Source organism: Anas platyrhynchos, chromosome 4 (genome assembly GCF_047663525.1).
Source record: "Anas platyrhynchos isolate ZD024472 breed Pekin duck chromosome 4, IASCAAS_PekinDuck_T2T, whole genome shotgun sequence".
Taxonomy (NCBI): domain Eukaryota; kingdom Metazoa; phylum Chordata; class Aves; order Anseriformes; family Anatidae; genus Anas; species Anas platyrhynchos.
This window is the reverse complement of record NC_092590.1, coordinates 41,578,159-41,595,946: the sequence shown is the minus strand read 5'-3', so window position 1 is coordinate 41,595,946 and position 17,788 is coordinate 41,578,159. Positions and strand designations below refer to the sequence as shown.

General features: G+C 34.8%; 2 long non-coding RNA genes across 15 annotated transcripts in view; one reads left to right on the top strand and one right to left on the bottom strand.

Annotated features, from left to right (window-relative positions):
• The window catches only part of LOC119716920 (uncharacterized), a 64,973-nt gene extending 57,911 nt beyond the window's left edge, over positions 1 to 7,062 (top strand). For all 13 annotated transcript variants that reach the window (XR_011809102.1, XR_011809097.1, XR_011809098.1 and 10 more), the window contains 3 exons: positions 4,669 to 4,891; positions 5,004 to 5,060; positions 6,868 to 7,062. This is a non-coding gene — a long non-coding RNA (uncharacterized lncRNA). The remainder of the gene's footprint in view (positions 1 to 4,668; positions 4,892 to 5,003; positions 5,061 to 6,867) is intronic.
• LOC110352297 (uncharacterized) overlaps positions 1 to 17,788 on the bottom strand; it is a 67,252-nt gene that overhangs the window by 5,303 nt on the left and 44,161 nt on the right. The window contains exons 2-4 of one of the 2 annotated variants that reach the window (XR_011809106.1): positions 13,135 to 13,179; positions 10,187 to 10,324; positions 2,499 to 2,613 (exon numbers count right to left, since the gene is read on the bottom strand). This is a non-coding gene — a long non-coding RNA (uncharacterized lncRNA). The remainder of the gene's footprint in view (positions 1 to 2,498; positions 2,614 to 10,186; positions 10,325 to 13,134; positions 13,180 to 17,788) is intronic. The other variant, XR_002401025.4, reaches the window with a different exon arrangement.

The window sequence follows — 17,788 nt, the reverse complement described above, 5'->3', positions numbered from 1 at the left end:
TCTGTACTAGCTCTTTGACCTAGTTTCTTGTTTATTGTAGCAAAATTATTAGAACTGTTCACTAACCAGACAGTTAACACCATTTCATATTTTTTTTCCCAGATATTAAGATTGCTTGCAAAAGAATTAGGCTAAAATTAAATTGTAGCAACTCAATTTTTGCTTCTAGTCATTTGGGAGTTGTTTTTTCTTTGATAATTCATTAAGAATTAAATTATATTTATTTGTTCAAAACATCCCACTGGCCTTTAATATCTTGAAAGATATTAATAATTTAATATCTTACCCTCACCTCCAGAGAATGGGTCTAATTTAGTGTGAATTTTTCCTGCTTTTCTCTAAACCCTGGAAGATATGATCACATTCTTCTTCCCATTTTTCTTTCTCATTGAAGCTGAGCTTTGGTTTTGGAGAAGGGTCTTCCACAAAATTGTTATACAGAAAACAAATGCGCACAACAGTAACTGATAAATCTTGGAAGGATTTGGGTAAATCAGATATTCAATATGTGCTTCAATGCTTTTTCTGTTAATTAACACAGTTCTCAGATAATTTAAACTTCCATATCAAAGGCTTCTGGCCTCTGCTCCAGTGCATTAGTCATTTATGAAACTTGGATAAAGATATATGTTCAGACTTTAAAACAGGCCAAGATTAAGACTGTTCTTGTCATTGAGTTATTTTTTGTTTTGCTTTGTTGTTTTGTTTTCAAAAGGCATAATTTTCCAGATATCATTTACAGATTGAGAAAGAAAAAGCATAATTTTCCAGATATCATTTACAGATTGAGAAAGATATTCAAGATGATATAATATGCATATCCAGGCATTTCTGTTTTTGAAAACATTTATTTAACTTTAAACCTATAATCTTTTTATAGTCAGGACCATGAAAACTTACCTCCTCCCAGTAGTTGTTCTTGATGTTCCTTTTTTTGTTGTTGTTGTTTCGTTTTTATTCTCTCAACTTTGTAATCTAAATGCTACTTTCTCTTCCCCTCCATCTTCATTTTTGCTTTTTCTTTCAATCAGCTACATTTCTCCCATGGCCTCATGGAAAGCACTCTTTATCCTGTACTGAAATTTACTTTTTAGCTTTTCAATGGAAGCTTTAATTTCAATTTGCATGTTGGCACTACCACTTTTTTTTTTTTTTTTTTTTTTCATACTAGCAAATACTTAAATGGTCACCATCCATTTATACTGACACTCAGTCACCATGTATTTTCTGGGAGAGAACAAATTCGTCCTTGTTTTCCTACTCAGGAACAACCAGGGGCTGCTAAGTCAGTCTTTCTCCTGTGACAACGGTATAAACCAGAGCCCCCTGTGCTGGAGTTGCAGTTGGTTACTCATGGCAGAAATTCCAGTTTAGGACCTGTCTGATGTTTTACTTCTGGAGCTCACCACCAAAACCATTGATGGTAGCTTGCCCATTTCATTGCTAAGCCAGCCAGGCCAGTTTAATGTGATATATGATGTTAGTGCTGTGTTTTCTCTTAAGAAACCAGCAGCATGTGAAGTATGAATTTGTTCCTCCAGCTGTGTTTAAAGATCTTTAAAGTACAGTAGATGTTCCAGCATTTTACCGGAGTCTGTAAATTAGAATCGTTATTTCTATTATAGGTTAATGTGTCTTTAATGAGGAAGGATTCCATCTGTAAATTTACCACAGCTTATTCAAGATAAAGCAGCAAAATAAATAAAACATTTATTTATTTACTTATTTTTTTTTTTTAATACATCAGTTTAAAAGCTAGGCAAATTTTATTTTGGTAAAAGTTGGAAAAGAACTGTCACCTTCCTCATCTTGTTTTGCATTATTATGCCTATACAAATAATAATTTGATTGATTACTAACGCATTATTTCTGACCTCCACAGTAACTACAAAAATGCCCCTCAGAAGAAAAAACATCCACTACATCATACACTAACATCTGAAACACATAAAAATATAGGTATATCCACTGCAGCTTTCAGACTTAAAAACTAAAAAAAAACAACAAAAAAAAAAAAAAACCAACAACACTATTTGATTCACTAATGGAGATTTTTTTTTAATATACTACAAAGAAAAGCAAAGTCCATAAATATTTTGACTTAGCAAAGCTGAAATAATATTCAACACATCATATATGTAGTTAAAACATTATACCAGGCAAAACATATCAGCAAAATTCAGGAAAAAATATTAGGCTATGCACTTTTTTCATGTATATTACCTCATATTTTCTAGGACCAACAAGCACACTCCCACCACTGCCCTCTCCATCTTCCTTCTTCTCCCTATTTCCCTTCCTTCCTCCACCTACTCCCACCTCACTTTTCTTCTGACATGTGCAGTAACTCCCTCGAGCAATTTTCACTTTAGATTTGTTAACAAGCACTTAACAGCTCCCTCTGAAAAGGTGAAGAAACAAAATCATTCACCATACTGCTAGATAGGAGAATTGCAGGTAGTTTAGGAGAATAAACCTAAAAAATGGAGTCACAGTACCTGTCATAATTAGAGGCAATACTGACTGACTGCTATTTGGCTTGCTAAGCAGAAGGTAGGGGCCGTCTTGCCTGTTGCAGGTATACCAGGTTTCTGCACACCAGCTGGAACAATCCTTAAGAAAGTAAATAATTGTGTCTGTAAGGTTATTTCAGAACTTTAAATGCAAAGATTTAAAATCTCTCATGTGAGCACATATGGAGACAATGCTGTCACTGCAAAGGTTGCCATTAGAAACAGATTGAGCCCGATAATCAGACTGGACTACTAATGGCTACAAGTACACTTTGCCTAACCAGTACTGGCAGGATGCTTTCCTTACAGTGATAAATGTACAAGCTGTGACTTGCATTTCATTTCCAGCCTTGGCAGGCTAAAATAATCTCTTAATGAATGAAGACATCTTTAAGCATGCAGCTGTATGCCAACAGCAGTTGGTAATCCTCCATATCCATCTTATTTCATTCCATTTACAATTCCACAAATAATCAAGCTACGAATAAACTACTGATGCTTGGCCAGCAATACTGATGTGACCTTAGAAAGTGTTTGAAACCTGCAAAAAAGCAAAATACGCTTGTCACTGGTATTGCTTACATTTTCACTTCAACATGCAGACAAGCAGTGCATTTGAAAGTCATTCTGAAATTAAACTGCATCAAACTCAATAAAAACTTTTATTTTTAAACATAGCGTGCAAAAAAGCTGTTTGGAAATGGCTATTAAAAGTAACATTCAGTATGAAATGTTTCTGCAGCTCACTTGTTTGGTATAGCATACAATGAAGTCAGCAACAGAGTACATAAAAAACAAAAACATAAATCCCAGAGATTTACTTTATCATGATATTGCCATTAAAAAGACAATTCTACAGAAAGCTGGAAAACTTTGGCTGTATAATTCTCAATAATAAAGGTAAAACTGTTTCTTATTTAGTGTTAAGGAGTGCAAATCAGAGCAAATAAAAGTATACTAAATTTCAGTACTCAGTCACCCTCTGCATAATATACCTTCTCTGTTAGGTGCATATAGTTACTATGGGCAACAATAAAAAAATTTTCCCATTCTTTCTTTTGCTTTGAAGGAACTGAGCTGCTGCCAGAAATTAAGAAGTCATCTGTTTTGTGACTAGAGGAAACAGTTTAGTAATAATTGTTGCCACTTCTCACCTTTCAGCACAATTCAGTTTCAATAACTTTGTTAGAGTTTATTATTTATCCTTTTTTATAATTCAGTCAATTCAATGATGAACAGTAAAGAATTATTGATTCCTTTTTTTCCCTAAATCTTTATGATCTCCTTTGAGATTTCTACAATGCTACATTGACCGAAGTGTTTTAATATTCACACTGTAGTATTTAATTTAACTGAATTACTTGGAGTAGCTAAAGAACTATGGTACAAAACAAACAAACAAACAAAAAAACATATAACATGAAGAGAATGCTTTCAACACATATCTGACAATTTGCAATGAGAAAATTTCCTTACCTCTTCAAACTTCAGTGAAATAGCAGCTTTACAGCAAATGAACACTTAGTACTAAAAAGTCAATATTTCAGTCAAACTGTGTACTTGAATTTAAAATTTGTTTGGAAGTAGATTTTTACCTTTGTTATAAAAGCACAATGTAAGTTAAGAACTTTTAAAAACACTTATTACCATATCAAACCACTTAGAGGTCATATAAGTCACATACATCCTGCAAATTTGAAATTTGAAAATACAGTTTGGTACTTATTGTGTTATAATACTGTATTTATCATTTTCAAGATGAGCAGTGTGTAAGTCAGTATGATTAAGTGTTTACTTAGGCTGTCAGTTAAAATAATTAAGCCCACAATGAAACAAAGTCTACCAAATTGTTTACTAAATTACTTGATGTAGCTCTGACTAATCTTTATTGCAGTTCTTGTAAATAACAATATTATAATTGTAATAAATTTTAATTATTGGCAGGTAACTAATTACTACTTACTAGCAAAAAGATATATAAAAGTCTATATTCAAAAATGGTTTTAGCTTCCATGGGGTAATCACACAAAGATTTAATTGTCCTTAATTTCCTAGGCTACTATATATATGTGTGTATGTGTGTGTGTAAAAGTATATATGTGTGTATAAAAGTATATTAATGTCATGCCCATCTCTTAATGCTTTCTTCACATAGCTTGCTGTGGTGGAGGGTGGTATTTGGACATGAAGTGTGGAACAAGAGCAGCAGGGGTGATTGCTCCCCAGCACTGATGTGGAGGTGTGCAGATCAGTGCTGTCTAGGGCACTGTGCATGGTCTGAGCCTTTGCTAGGTCCCACTCTGACCACAGCTGCTTGGCTCCTGACTGCCAGAGGCGGAAGAGGAATGCTAATGCAGGCTCCCGCACTTCACTGTTGGGTAATTTCACTTTGCTGCTCCATTTCCCTCCTCCACCCACAAAGCTACTCTGCTCCCAGCCAGCCACCGCAGCTGTAAAAGTAACAAGACCTCTGACGTGTTATCCCCACAGCGCTTCAACAGACCTCATTACCGTCACACTTTGATGCATCATTTGAAGCATCTGGAGGTAAGGGAGATATGAAAAAGCCTTGGGCATGAAGGCAACAGGTAGGAGGGTGATATAAATGCTGCAAGCCACTTGAGGAAAATCTGCAGAAGCAGGGGTAACTAAGCTAATACGGAAATACAGAAATACAATTTATGCAAATACAAACAGACATATTTTTTGAAGGTTACAGTCAGTTGACAAAAGAGTTGTTAGACCCTATATGTCTTTTGTTCATGAAATTCAATAAATCTTCACAAATTTCTTATCCGTTAGCCTGTTTTTTCCCTTCAGACTCACAGCAAGTATTAGAATTTTTCCCAACTTCTTTCTCTTCCCAATTTTCTGTTAGATAAAAATATGATACCCAAAATCAGTAAAAATACATTTATGATACCCAACATCAGTAAAAATATGACTAGCTTTATTTATCCCATGCTTTCTCACTTGCCAGAAAATCTGTAACTTTTCTAAAAACTTGTTTTAACTTTTAGATTGATAGAGAGTCTTATGGATGAATCTACTTTGTCCACTAGATAAGTAATAAAATTTGGATCTTCTCCACTTCACCTGTTTAGGATAAGATTTTTGATCAGTTCTCATAATGGAAAAAAAAATCCATAACTGGAAGTTTAGGCTTGATAAAGCTGTGTTTTTGTATCTTAGCAGAGAATCAGGTTCACTGGAAAAGTAAGGAGCTATCATGGCACTGCTCCCAACTATAGTCAATGCCATTAGCTGTTAATTTATCCAGAACTGCTTTTTTTTAAAAAAAAAATATACGTACACACACACACACACACGTATAAGTCCTCCACTAAAACACATCACTAAGTTTAGATGTTGAACTTGGTGATATGGTTTAGTGGAGGACTTGTTAGTGTTAAGTCAGAGGTTGGACTCAATGATCTTGAGGTCTCTTCCAGCCTAGACAATTCTGTGATTCTGTGATATGTATATAAGGCTGTTTGGTTCTTTCTCTCTCTCATTATGTCCGGATACTTTCCTGTTTCTCTAAGCCAGGTGTGAGATGTAACAAAACCACTGATTCATTATGCTGTTGAGAAGATGCATTCTGCTGCATTCAATGACAAAGTTTTAATCTAGATTCCTGGAGTTACTGAGGAGATACTAATGGAGAGAGAAGAGGAGACAGAGGGAAGGACAGAAGGGGGAGAGAGAGAGAGACAGAGGTCACTAGGATGTAGAAAACAATTAATGGCAACCAATAGGAATCATAGCAACAATAAAAGTTTGGCAAAATATATGTTTAAGTGGGAGTTATTCAAAGGAAATGCATATACCGCTTAAAATTTTTGGTGCATAGCTCTGACAGTAACTGTATAAATATTTATTTTGTCCTATAAAAGAGAAAGCTAGGAATTTGTTCCTATAAAGCTTCTGCAACTTACTGATAAAATGCTGTCCATCAAAAGGCTTGATGACGCAAATATATCATTTCACTAGTGAGCTATTAACAACACAGATTGATTAGAGCAAAAGTATGGGAAGATAGCTTTTCTTCATTCTGTACAATTATATATGACTGAAAAAGTGAAAGGAGTTTGAAAAAGACTTTTGCCTTAAACTACCTTGAAACAATCTTAAAATGGATCACTCAGTCAGTTTGTTTAATTTCTATGAACCTGCTATGTTGACCTCAGTCTCTTTGTACCTTTCTTCCTGTAACAAAAGGAAGAGATGAATTAAGTTTATTTAATGCAATTTTTAACAGTTTCTATAAGATGAAGTATGTGTTCTTAGTGCTCATACTTCATGAAAAGGACACCTTCTCTTAATTTGTTCACTTTTCTTCATATAATAATAGGTAATGGATCAAGAAGACTGCTAGCTGACGGCAATTCTGTGAAAGCACCTGAACTTCTCCTTTCTGAGGGGGTAGAAGATGCACAACTATTCCTGTCACAGGCATAGCCTCAAAGAAGATAGCAAATGCCAGAGACAGCACTTGTCCCGACTTCATTCAAATTTGAAAAATAAATAAATAAATGTTTGAAGACTACCTCATTATTCTAGTGTCATATTACATATTCAGGCCCAAGCCTTACTTCTACATTCTGGGGTGAGTTATTGTAGTGCACTCCACTGTAAATGAATAACTAGTGGGGTGTTGGACAGAAATATTGCTGTCTGCATTAAATTTTGGATGTATAAAACTGGTGTTAATATCTATCTACATTGTGTTAGACATGAGGACAGGTAAATCTTTTGTATTATTAAGCTGATAAAGATTGAAGTGAATTACTGCAGAACTCTTCTATCTTGAGCCATTTTAAAGAACAGATTAAACAAACATCTGTCCATGCAGACACAAACATGGCTGATGCTATTTTTTGTCAGGAGAGTAGAGTAGATGACTTCCCAAGAGTTATTCCAATTTTTATTTATTTGTATTTTGTTGTTGTTTGTTTTACTCCAAAGTGCTGTTTTTGTGGCTTTTGTCCAAGTGTAACATCAATACATGGCTTTGCATATTTCTGACCTTTTGGGCAGAATGAACATTAGGAAGTCAACTTTTGTTAATAAATAATTTTTTCTCTTAAGAAAATTCTTCCCTTATCATTAGTAATAACATCTTCTGTGTTGCTTTTGAAATATATTATAGTGAGCCATAAAACTTCAACTAATGTATCAGTTTAGAATGGGTTTCTCACATTGAATCATCTTGGATTTCCTTTCTGAAAATTTACTAGAATTTTTGATGTATGCTGTACATGAACATCGCAAAATCAAATTTAGCAGGTTTTATGTATACTTACCAAAGTGAAATCAGCCTCATCCTCATGACTTTCCCTTCTCCTCCATATATTTTCTACTATGTCTTTGTAATACAAATATAGTATAAATGCCCTTTAAAATGCAAATGACTTAGGAAAAAAAGCACTGTATCAAAAATTCAGTGTACATGCCTAAGATTAGACATTTTGGTGGTGTAAAATTGTGCCTCAGCTAGAGATCCTGATAGAGAGATTCCTTTCTCTAGTAAGGGTTCACAAGCCAACTGACTATTGCAGCAAAAAAATAAGGTGGTTAACCTGGACTACTTTTACTCATACACAGGTTGACCCACTTAGAATCAGGCATCTTTCTAGTTAATTTAGTTCCAAGTATATGCCCTGAGCCAGAGACCTGGGTTCACTCTTTTTTGGTTGAGAAGATCTGAATTCTTACCTTCTAGGAGAATATCCCATAAGATATTCATGAGAGAAGAAAGTATTTTCCTTCTCCCATTTCAGCCTGAAAGCTGTTCCACTTTGTGATAACTAATTAAATATTCAGTGCACCAAAAAAAAACTAAACTCAAGAGCAATTCCTTAGCCAAGGGCTATGGGTACCCCTCTTAAGATGAAGAGCTATGATTCCAGTTCTTGCTCCACTGAAAACCTTGACACAGTAATCAAGGAAACAAGAAGTAAATTATTTGCTCTCAAGAGAGTGAACTGCTCTACACAAAGAGAACAAAATAGGACATATCCTGCTTTCCTAGGTAGTATAGTAGTTTTAGAGATATGCATGAAATGTGTTGAATCTCTTCACCCAAAGCCACAAATTGACAGTGGGACTCTGGAAAGTGTTCAAAATAACCATATAGTAGTGTTATCACTGGCCATGCTTTATATCAAAGCAAACCTACTCAATGTACTCTAAGAAAAAAATATTGAGACATAAAATTGGATAAGTTGTAATTCCTACCCAGTGTTCAGCATTGTGGAAAGTGTGGCATCTTTGCCTAAACGCAGCTGTGATTTATGTGAATATTTATCCATTTACCTAGGGGGAAAAAAAAAAAAAAAAAAAGGCTTACAGTGCAAACATGGTTATATTGCTACAGGAAATTGATTATTTTACTATTTAAATATATTATTGATGGGATTGGGGGTTCCTAACCTTCTATTGTTTGCTTAGTGCAAATTAATATCAAATGTTTAATTCTTTTATTCTATAGCTTTAATAACTCATTGGTAATAATTAACTTAGAAATATGCTTATCCTTATAAGCCTAAAAGGATAAACTGATTCGTTAATTGGTTAACTATAGTAATGATTAATAATAAATAATGTAATCATATTTCTTTTATAAGGATAGCATATCTGTCTCTTCTAGCAATTTATGACAGACCTCTGGGTTACTTGTTCCAATTAGTGTGTTGAGACACTCTTATCTACCTTGTACTAAAGACAAATTGTATTATAAGGCAATATATGTTTTATATGATATATATCACAAGTAACTTTTACAACAGCAGAGTACTGATTAAAGATTATTCTCTCTTGTAATCACTAGCAGTATTTTGAAATCTAATCAGCTAGTAGAACCACAGAATATTGAAACATGTACCCAGAAGCTATTCTAAATTATTCCTTGCTCCTGTTATTATTATTGTATTTTTAAACTATAAGAGCTTACCGAATCATGGGTAATAGGGAAAGCCGTACCATACTACATATGTAGTACAGAACTTTTTTTGTTACGATCTGTGGTCAAATCTTAAAAGGCAGAAATGTATTTCTGGCACCTGATGATCATGAAAGCAACCCAGAGTTCTTTGAGAACTCAGGTGTCCTACTAAAGAAACACCTTTTTGCTGGTATGATTTGGCATCAAGAAACTGACTGCATGGGCCACTTGTATCTTCATATTGGAATATTTGAACAGGATGGCCAAGGTGTTTGGCATGTTGTGTACTACTGCAGCTTCCCTCTGTGAAATGAAGGAGCCATAAAGAAGGAAGGAGAGAAGTAGAGGGGGAAAGAAAAGAGAACCCCATATTTAAGAGTTAGATTTTAGCTAAAATGCTGAAAATACCAAGGAAATTTCCGTAGGTGGAAATCGCTCCTGCAAGAGGAGATAACTGAGAATAACAGATTGGTCTTGATTCTTCCAAGTTCCCTTTTACTCTCATTAATGATTTGAGGAATTTGTCTGTATGGCAGAGAAAATATAGCATTTAATGATTATGTGGCTGGAGTTTGAGTGAATGACTATCAGACAACTGGATTTTTTTCAGGCTTGAACAAAAAACACATAAGAGCTTTTCCAAGAGAAGAAGGGAATGACTAGCAGCTGTAGTAGCTACTCTACTGCTGTAGCAAAAGAAGTATTTTCAAAGTATTCTCATTCTCACCTTTGGTAGATGATTCAGTTTTGCCAAGTTGTTCTATAACAGTGTTTTGTTTTTACTCGTGATTTTTTTTTTTTTATAGAAGTTGCTTGTCAGTGGGAGAATATTGACCAGTGCTCCACTGGAGCAAGTTTCTCAGACCTGAGGAGGAGAAGGTAGTTTGAATTTTGTATTCTTCCCTATAGACTTAAGCGAAATTATCACAGAAGAAACCTAACAACTTCAACTTTTAGAGACCATCATCTTTAACCTTAGTTTCCATAAATGATGCTAAATTCACATCCTTAGTTCTGTGTAAATATAATACTGAAGGGTAGTCTCTAAATCTTTTCTGTTCTGATTACAATAATAGAAATTCATTTTAGATTTCAACCAAATGTTAGTTTCATCAGTTTTTATTATTATTAATAAGCAATTTATTGTTCACTATTAATGATATGTGATATATGACAACCAATTTAACGTGGCTTGATCATTTAAGTCTTGCTTGTGGAGACGCTGAACATAGTCCCAATTCAATAAAACTCTTAACCATGAAAATAGAAACATTGAAATAAGCAAGAAAATTACTTATAAAGTTAAGCACTTCAAAAGCTACATAAAGCCAAAAACCATGATAAAATAAAAAACACTACAAACTTTTTTTTTTTTAAATAGAAACCATGCTGAAAACAATATTTTCCAACTGAAACAAATGCTCAGGAAGAGCAGGGGTTAACATCTACTGATTGCTTTTAGTAACTTCCTTCTGAGGTTGCCATTCTTTGTTTCTCTAGAAACCTGTTACCTGGAATTAGCAATAGCAAAGCCAATTCCAGATCAGTAGAAGATCTAAATACAGATCTTGTGGATATTTAAGGAGGACAGAGGGTTTCTGGTTATAAGTAAGCTCATTGATTTTTCTTTAAATAATGTAAACTTATTTAATTGAAAATGTTTTAAAAGAAAAATATTATTTGGCCTCCCACCCCATTTGTCATAGGGTTGACTAATGAGTTATGAGTAGTGTAGAGTTTACTTGATTAAAAAATCAACCTTAAAAGAAAAATAATAAGTCGTTCTTAAATAAGAACTGTAGCTAATTAAATATACATAATTTCATTCTTTCATTTTCTTTGGCAAAGCTTTGCAAGACTTAGCATTACTTTAATCACTATATTCAAAATGAAGCAATAAAAATTGAAATTAGGTTTGAAAAATGGAAATTAGGCAAACACTCGCAAAGAATTCTGTTCTTTTGTCAGAATGCCAAAGCAGAATTATGAATCAACTTTATGAAATTTATTAGAGAATTAGTACAGTTACATGAAAGAGAAAATATGAAATTTTGCTGTTTTAATTATATGCCCAATTTCGTGCTATTACAGTAGTTTCTCTTGATTAAAATGTTTAATGGGAACACTACATAGAAATATCTGGCATATTGACAGTTTGAAGAGTTGAATGAGCCAGCTATTGAGGCCACTAAAGAGCACTCTCATCTTAATCCTGAACACTTTGTTCTTTCTAATGGAAATTCATGTGAAACAGCTGCCTCTAAAAATACCATTGCAGGTGATTTCATCACACACTGAATGGCACAGCAAACTCTTACATAGTAAGTAGCATTCATTTGGGATGTGAAAGCAACATTACAAGGATTTGTGTAAAAATCCGTTATTTTTGTGGGACTATTTGCTCAACCATATTTTAATCTATTGATAGCAGCAGATTTTTTTGTTTGTTTGTTTCATTTCATTGCAATACTTAGATCCTGACACCTTAGATTTTCATAACTGAGCAAATTAGCAATATTACATGGCAGAGATGTAGTTTAAATACACACTTTTTGTTGTTTAGTTATAAAACTAAAATTTTAAACATCTAAATCTTATGAAGAGTGAATGCCAAGTATCCCCATTGGGTTTTGATATAAGTAAAATTTTGCCTTGGCTCCTCAGGGGAAAAAAAAAACAAACAATCTTTTCTCTAAATCCACATTATTTGCTTGCTGTTAATCAGAAGTTTACGTGCTGCTCAGCAATTGTTCTCCGTAGCTTAAGTGCATCTACGAAGCTCTGACAACATTCACTTTAGATATGGCTCCTGCCTAAGACGATTGTCCCATGCCTGATACCAAACACTGCAGCTGAAACCAGTGTTTTCTTTACTAAACATGGTGCTACACAGCCACGTAGATATAAGCCTAATAAGGCCCTATTTCAGGTATCAGAAGATATGAATTTGAGGGTCTATTCTGAGGTCTATTGGGCAAAGGCTGGCTAAATGGCCACTCACTTTGCTAATATCCCAACACAATGAAATAAAGAGAGGAACATTCCCACGTGCCATTGGGAATTCGTGGGCTGGGAAGGAAGTAGATTCCAGGAGATGGAAGGAAGGGAGGGAGGGAGGAGGGAGGGAGATGACAGAAGGCCACAGTTAACGTTGATGGAAGTGAGCACTAAAAAGATCCCTCCCTCCCCCTTTTTTTCATTTGTTCCTTTCAAAAGCAAAGCTAAAACAGCCTGTATACCTTGAAGAATGCAGATGCTATGAAGGTCTATAAAAATTCACGTACAATTGCTGTGTGATTACATGTAACATCATTAAGAAGTGTATAGACAAGGGAACTGACTTCAGCCTAAATCCAGAAACAGCTAACCAGGGATGAATCTGAGTGTCACTTCACATCTGCTCCTCATATATTTAAATCACAGATAAACAGCATTTGTAGTAACAACAACAACAATAATAATGTCCTCAATTCGGTTCCCCTATGAGGCATGCAATTGTGAAGGATGAGCAGTAGATCTAAACCTCCTGCTTGGATGTTACTTGTACTACAGTGATGAAGACGCAAAGAAGAGGAAAGCATTCAGAGAGAACTACAAGACACTCCTTGCTGTGGCATACATTCTTGCTGTGGCATACATCACAATGTTTTTACCAGACTGAAAGATCGCACTTACTTCAAGGACCGAATCCAACACAGAGATGTACTCTTCTGTAATCCCCTGTTGAGTAACAAGAACAGTCAAACTCCTGACCCAAAGCAAATTTGGATGGTGTGCATGTATTGTATTTGCTTTCACTATAGTTTTTACCTAGTTCATTAATTCTACACGTGTAAAGCCCAAATGGTATTTGTCTATTACACTGGCATGCAGAGGCCCATCTAATCTGTTCCGTTTTGCTCTTCTGAAGTTTATACCATTATCACTTTTCCCCACATTATCCTTGTTTCAGATAATTTTCTAACCAGTAAATTGTATCTTTTCTTTTCCTGGATCCACTTCAACCGTCTCTTTTTATCTTATGGGTACTTTCAACATTTCCCCACTAACTATCCACTCCATAATAGTAATATGCTGTTCCTGCTCTTTTGCAGATGTTAAGGACGGCTGGACTAAGCAATGATTCCTGCAGCTCTCTGCTAGCTACAGTACTTTTTGATCATTATCCTTTACTTGTCATTGCCTAATGGCAGAGTCCTCATCCAATATAATTTTTGAATTATGTTTTCACTTAAGAAATGCTGCATCAAATAGCTTATCAAAGACTGTGTGCATTATATGCATCTCATGTTCTTCAGCAACTGATGTTTAGTTCTGTTTGAAAAGTGAAGCACCAGCCACACATGCCCATGCACAAGGACTCTTATTTATTCTACCTGTACCGTGACCCAGATGGGGTTTGGTTGTGCTGGAATCAAGTAGCTGGGGCAGGTCACTAATGCTGTAATGTGGAACAGCAGTAAAGCAGAACAGAGATGATGTATCCCTCCCCTCTCCCTGAAAAAAAAACACCTTTAGACCTACTCTGGTGTTTTGACCCAAATAACCTGATCCGCAAATAGCAAATAACTTCTGCTATGTTCTAAATCAAAGGGGAAAAATAAGTTATTTGGGTCAAAGCACACAGACACACACCAGAGGAGAAAAAAAAAAAAAAAAAAAAAAAAGACCTACCCAAATGACTAGTCTCTCCCAGACACTGGGGTGTGCATATCATGTGGATCTTTTTAATTTACAATTTTCCCATGGCTCCAGACAGATGTGTCAAACAGAGCTGAACATTAAAAACATTACCTAAAGCCACAATGATTTTTAAAAATAAATATATTAATAGAAGATATTAATACAACATTCTGTAAAACTAGCACGATCTTCCTAAAGGGTCTAAAGTATGCGGATGAAGGATTAAAAGTAAACCCCTTAGCTTTATCTTGTAATTTCCACCTCATAGATTACTTTGGCATTCACTTAGTATAATGACATTGTCTCTTTCCAAAGAGATCAGAAACATCCTGACTTCTCTCCAAATTCAGCTTCTGTTCACTCTGGTGCATTACTCATCACCCCCGGAGGATTTCTTGAGGTGATGCTCAAGGGATAGTATTCAGAATGAAGAGCTTACAAGCATACTGCTTCAACAGAATACAATCATTTATAAATTTCCTATTCATTAAGTTCTATGGTCCCAAGAAACTTCAAGACTAAATTTACACTCAATTCCAAGGACTCAGCTAGATCTGTATCATAACTTATAATGGCACAGTGAGGAAGTACTTCATTACTGTAAAGAATGATTTAAAGGTGCAAACATTCCTCAGAAGCAAAAACAAAGAAACCAAAAAAGCAGTAAACGATTATGATTTTTTTAAGGAATCCCTTTGTATTTTTTTGCCAAGTTGAGATTCATTTGCAGGAAAAAAAAATAATATCCTTGTTTATATCCAAGGATAAGAATAATATTTGAAAAGTTCCTATTTTATCCTAATTCTACTTTGTACACAACGCTTGGAACTAGTATAAAGATTATATAGTTTTAACATGCAGATAGAATATAATAAAAGAAATATGTGCATTAAGACATTTGTTTGAACTTTATTTGTTTCATTTTCATAATCCAGGGTGTTCAGAGAAAAAAAAAATGACAGCAAGAAGGATCTTTGCGCACCCCAGAAACAATTTTTATATAATCTAGCATTCTGCTCAGAAGAGACGGGGCTGGATATGAATCATTTGGATGACTGAAGAGAGCTTAAATATTTATCTGTAAGTAACCAGCTTTTATAGTGAGAGGTAGTAGTCAGATAGACATGCAGGTAATTTCCTAAGGTTAGGAAGTACAAGTGACTGGTCCAGGACAGTCACTTCACAAAGATCATAATTTTCTCAGTGCATTGATTTGGGTCAAAAGTTATATCCATCCAAATCCTGTCTATTATTAATGCCTGGGGTCTCCTGACCCCCTCGTGGATGTGCCAAAATTTTGATTTTTCTAAAGTTTGATTTCTCTAACCTGTGATTAAACACATCTTGTAGTGATCCCCCTGAACAAGATGTGATTTCTTAAAAAGCCTAACTGAAGAAGTCAGACCTAGGTACCCATGCTGTTTATGTCTAAAAGAGCTGTTATAAGACAGTTCAAACAGCCTGGCCCCCTGTGATGTGATGATCTTCACATAGTGTTACGAAGAACACAGTACCTGGCCAGGACCAAGACCTTAAACCCCTCCAGTTCTAAACCTGTCTTTCTCCTGTGGAATCAAAGTCCCCTTCAAACTCCTTCATATATTCATTAGGTGTCTGAAGAAATGCAGGGCTAGCAGTGCATCATGGAGAATCTTGTTACAGCACTGCAACCATTTAGCATACCAGCAACACTTCTCAAAAGTGATATCCTCGCCCCTCCCCAGATCTGACAGCTTGAACCAGAAGGAAAAGCAGCATGTCCCATACTTTTAAATAAGAGAATTCTATGTACTAACCAACAGTTTTCTTAAACCTAGAGAATACTGAAAGTGTTCACAGCAAACAAAAATGAAAGTAACAGCATGAGAAACACCATACCTGGTTGCTTAAATTGCATGAAAAAAAAAAAAAGTCTAAATGCATACATTTCTATAGTTGTTTCAATCATCATAATATTGGTAATTGCTCAGACCTTGCAAGAAAAATTTAGAAATTTTCTGAGAGCTTACTGTGAGTTTTCATAATTACTTCTCAGCATTGAAATGTGTTGTATACCATCACCTGAACAATAATCTGAAGGTCAATTCACTAATAACAGTTTCAAAGGTACCAGAGGTGTTTCTTTCATTGAAACAATGAAAGATACTAGATGCTAGAAGATACTCTGTTAACACTTCAGAATTGTTACCCATTTATACACTCAAAAATGCCTCTGGAAATCCCTGAATAAAGGTTGCAATAATGCATATATACAAACAGAAAGATTCCAAATGACAATGATATGATATAGAACAGCAAGATCCAATATCTATGGACCTAACCTTATCACAATTATTAACAGGCAAAGTCAGAACTAATCAAAATTAAGTTTACATTCCTGTTACATAGAAAATAATAAATTAACAGTGAATAATATTTCTTATTTTTATATTAGGAAGGTAACTGATACTCTGCAGTCAATAACTTAGAAGCTCATCTGGGTTTTGGTTTTGTATCTGCAACATTGTATTATTTTATCAGTGTGCATTTATAAGTATTTTTGCGCATGCAGGAGCAGAGCCAATAATGACTACTGAGGCTGAAATTGCATAATATTTCACATATGCCAACTGCTTTCAGCTACCCATAAGGTATCAAAAGTTTTACTTTTGGAGATTAAGAATTGTATACAAAAAGTAGTCTTTAATTTGTATTTCGTTTTAAATGAAAGATATAGTCCCAGTGAAGACTTGAACTTCAATGAGGCTCTGCCAGCTTTAAACCCATGATTTAATTCAAGTCCATTATGAATGTAGTTCCTTATTTTTACTTCATTGCTGCATTTCAGTGATCTGTGGAAATACTTAGCCACCTATTCCTCTTGTGATCCTGATCAGCTTACTCACATTTGGTGTCCTTGGGCAACTTACGTACATTTGTGACTCATTTCCTTCAAGCTTTAAAATAGTGTTGGAGGTATAGGTTTTTCATAGTATTGTCACGACTATTTAACAGATAACCATTCAGCTTCCAGCTTCATTGTACTAAGCAAATACAATAAAAGACAGCTTATTATATAAAGGAGTGAGACAGAGGAAGGAAAGAAAAAATTATCATTGCTGTTTTTACAAAGTAATTTCAATGGAATTTGTGAAAGTGTCTATTACATGCCCATCTTCCTCGAAAGGTACCAAAATACCTTGAAATTATGCAGAGAGAAGAAAAATGGGATTTTTGCTTTCCAGAAAGCAAACAAGTTGCACTTGGAAAGCCTTCAGGTGCTTTTGAAAATCTGTCCCTAAGCAGCTTGACCATTCAGGACATGTACAGCCTCATTAGAAACTAAATCCAACTATCTTGATTTTTGCTTCATTGCTTTTCTGACAAGACCATCACTCTCCCAGTGCTTTTCTTCATAGCTAAAAACACATGAGGTCACACTGTGAAATGCAGAAAACCAAGAAGTAATCCCCAGGAATAGAATTCAGCGTCTTTTAAAATTCTGCTATAACTGTATATTAGCAGCTAGCAAAAAGGAAGTCACTTCTAAATTGTTGCATTTCTGTTCATACAAAAGAGAAAAAAAAAAAAAAAAAAGTAAAATAGAAAAGGTCAGATGCAATAATTTTGCAATAAAGAGAACTGTGTATTTTCTAATTCTCCCCTC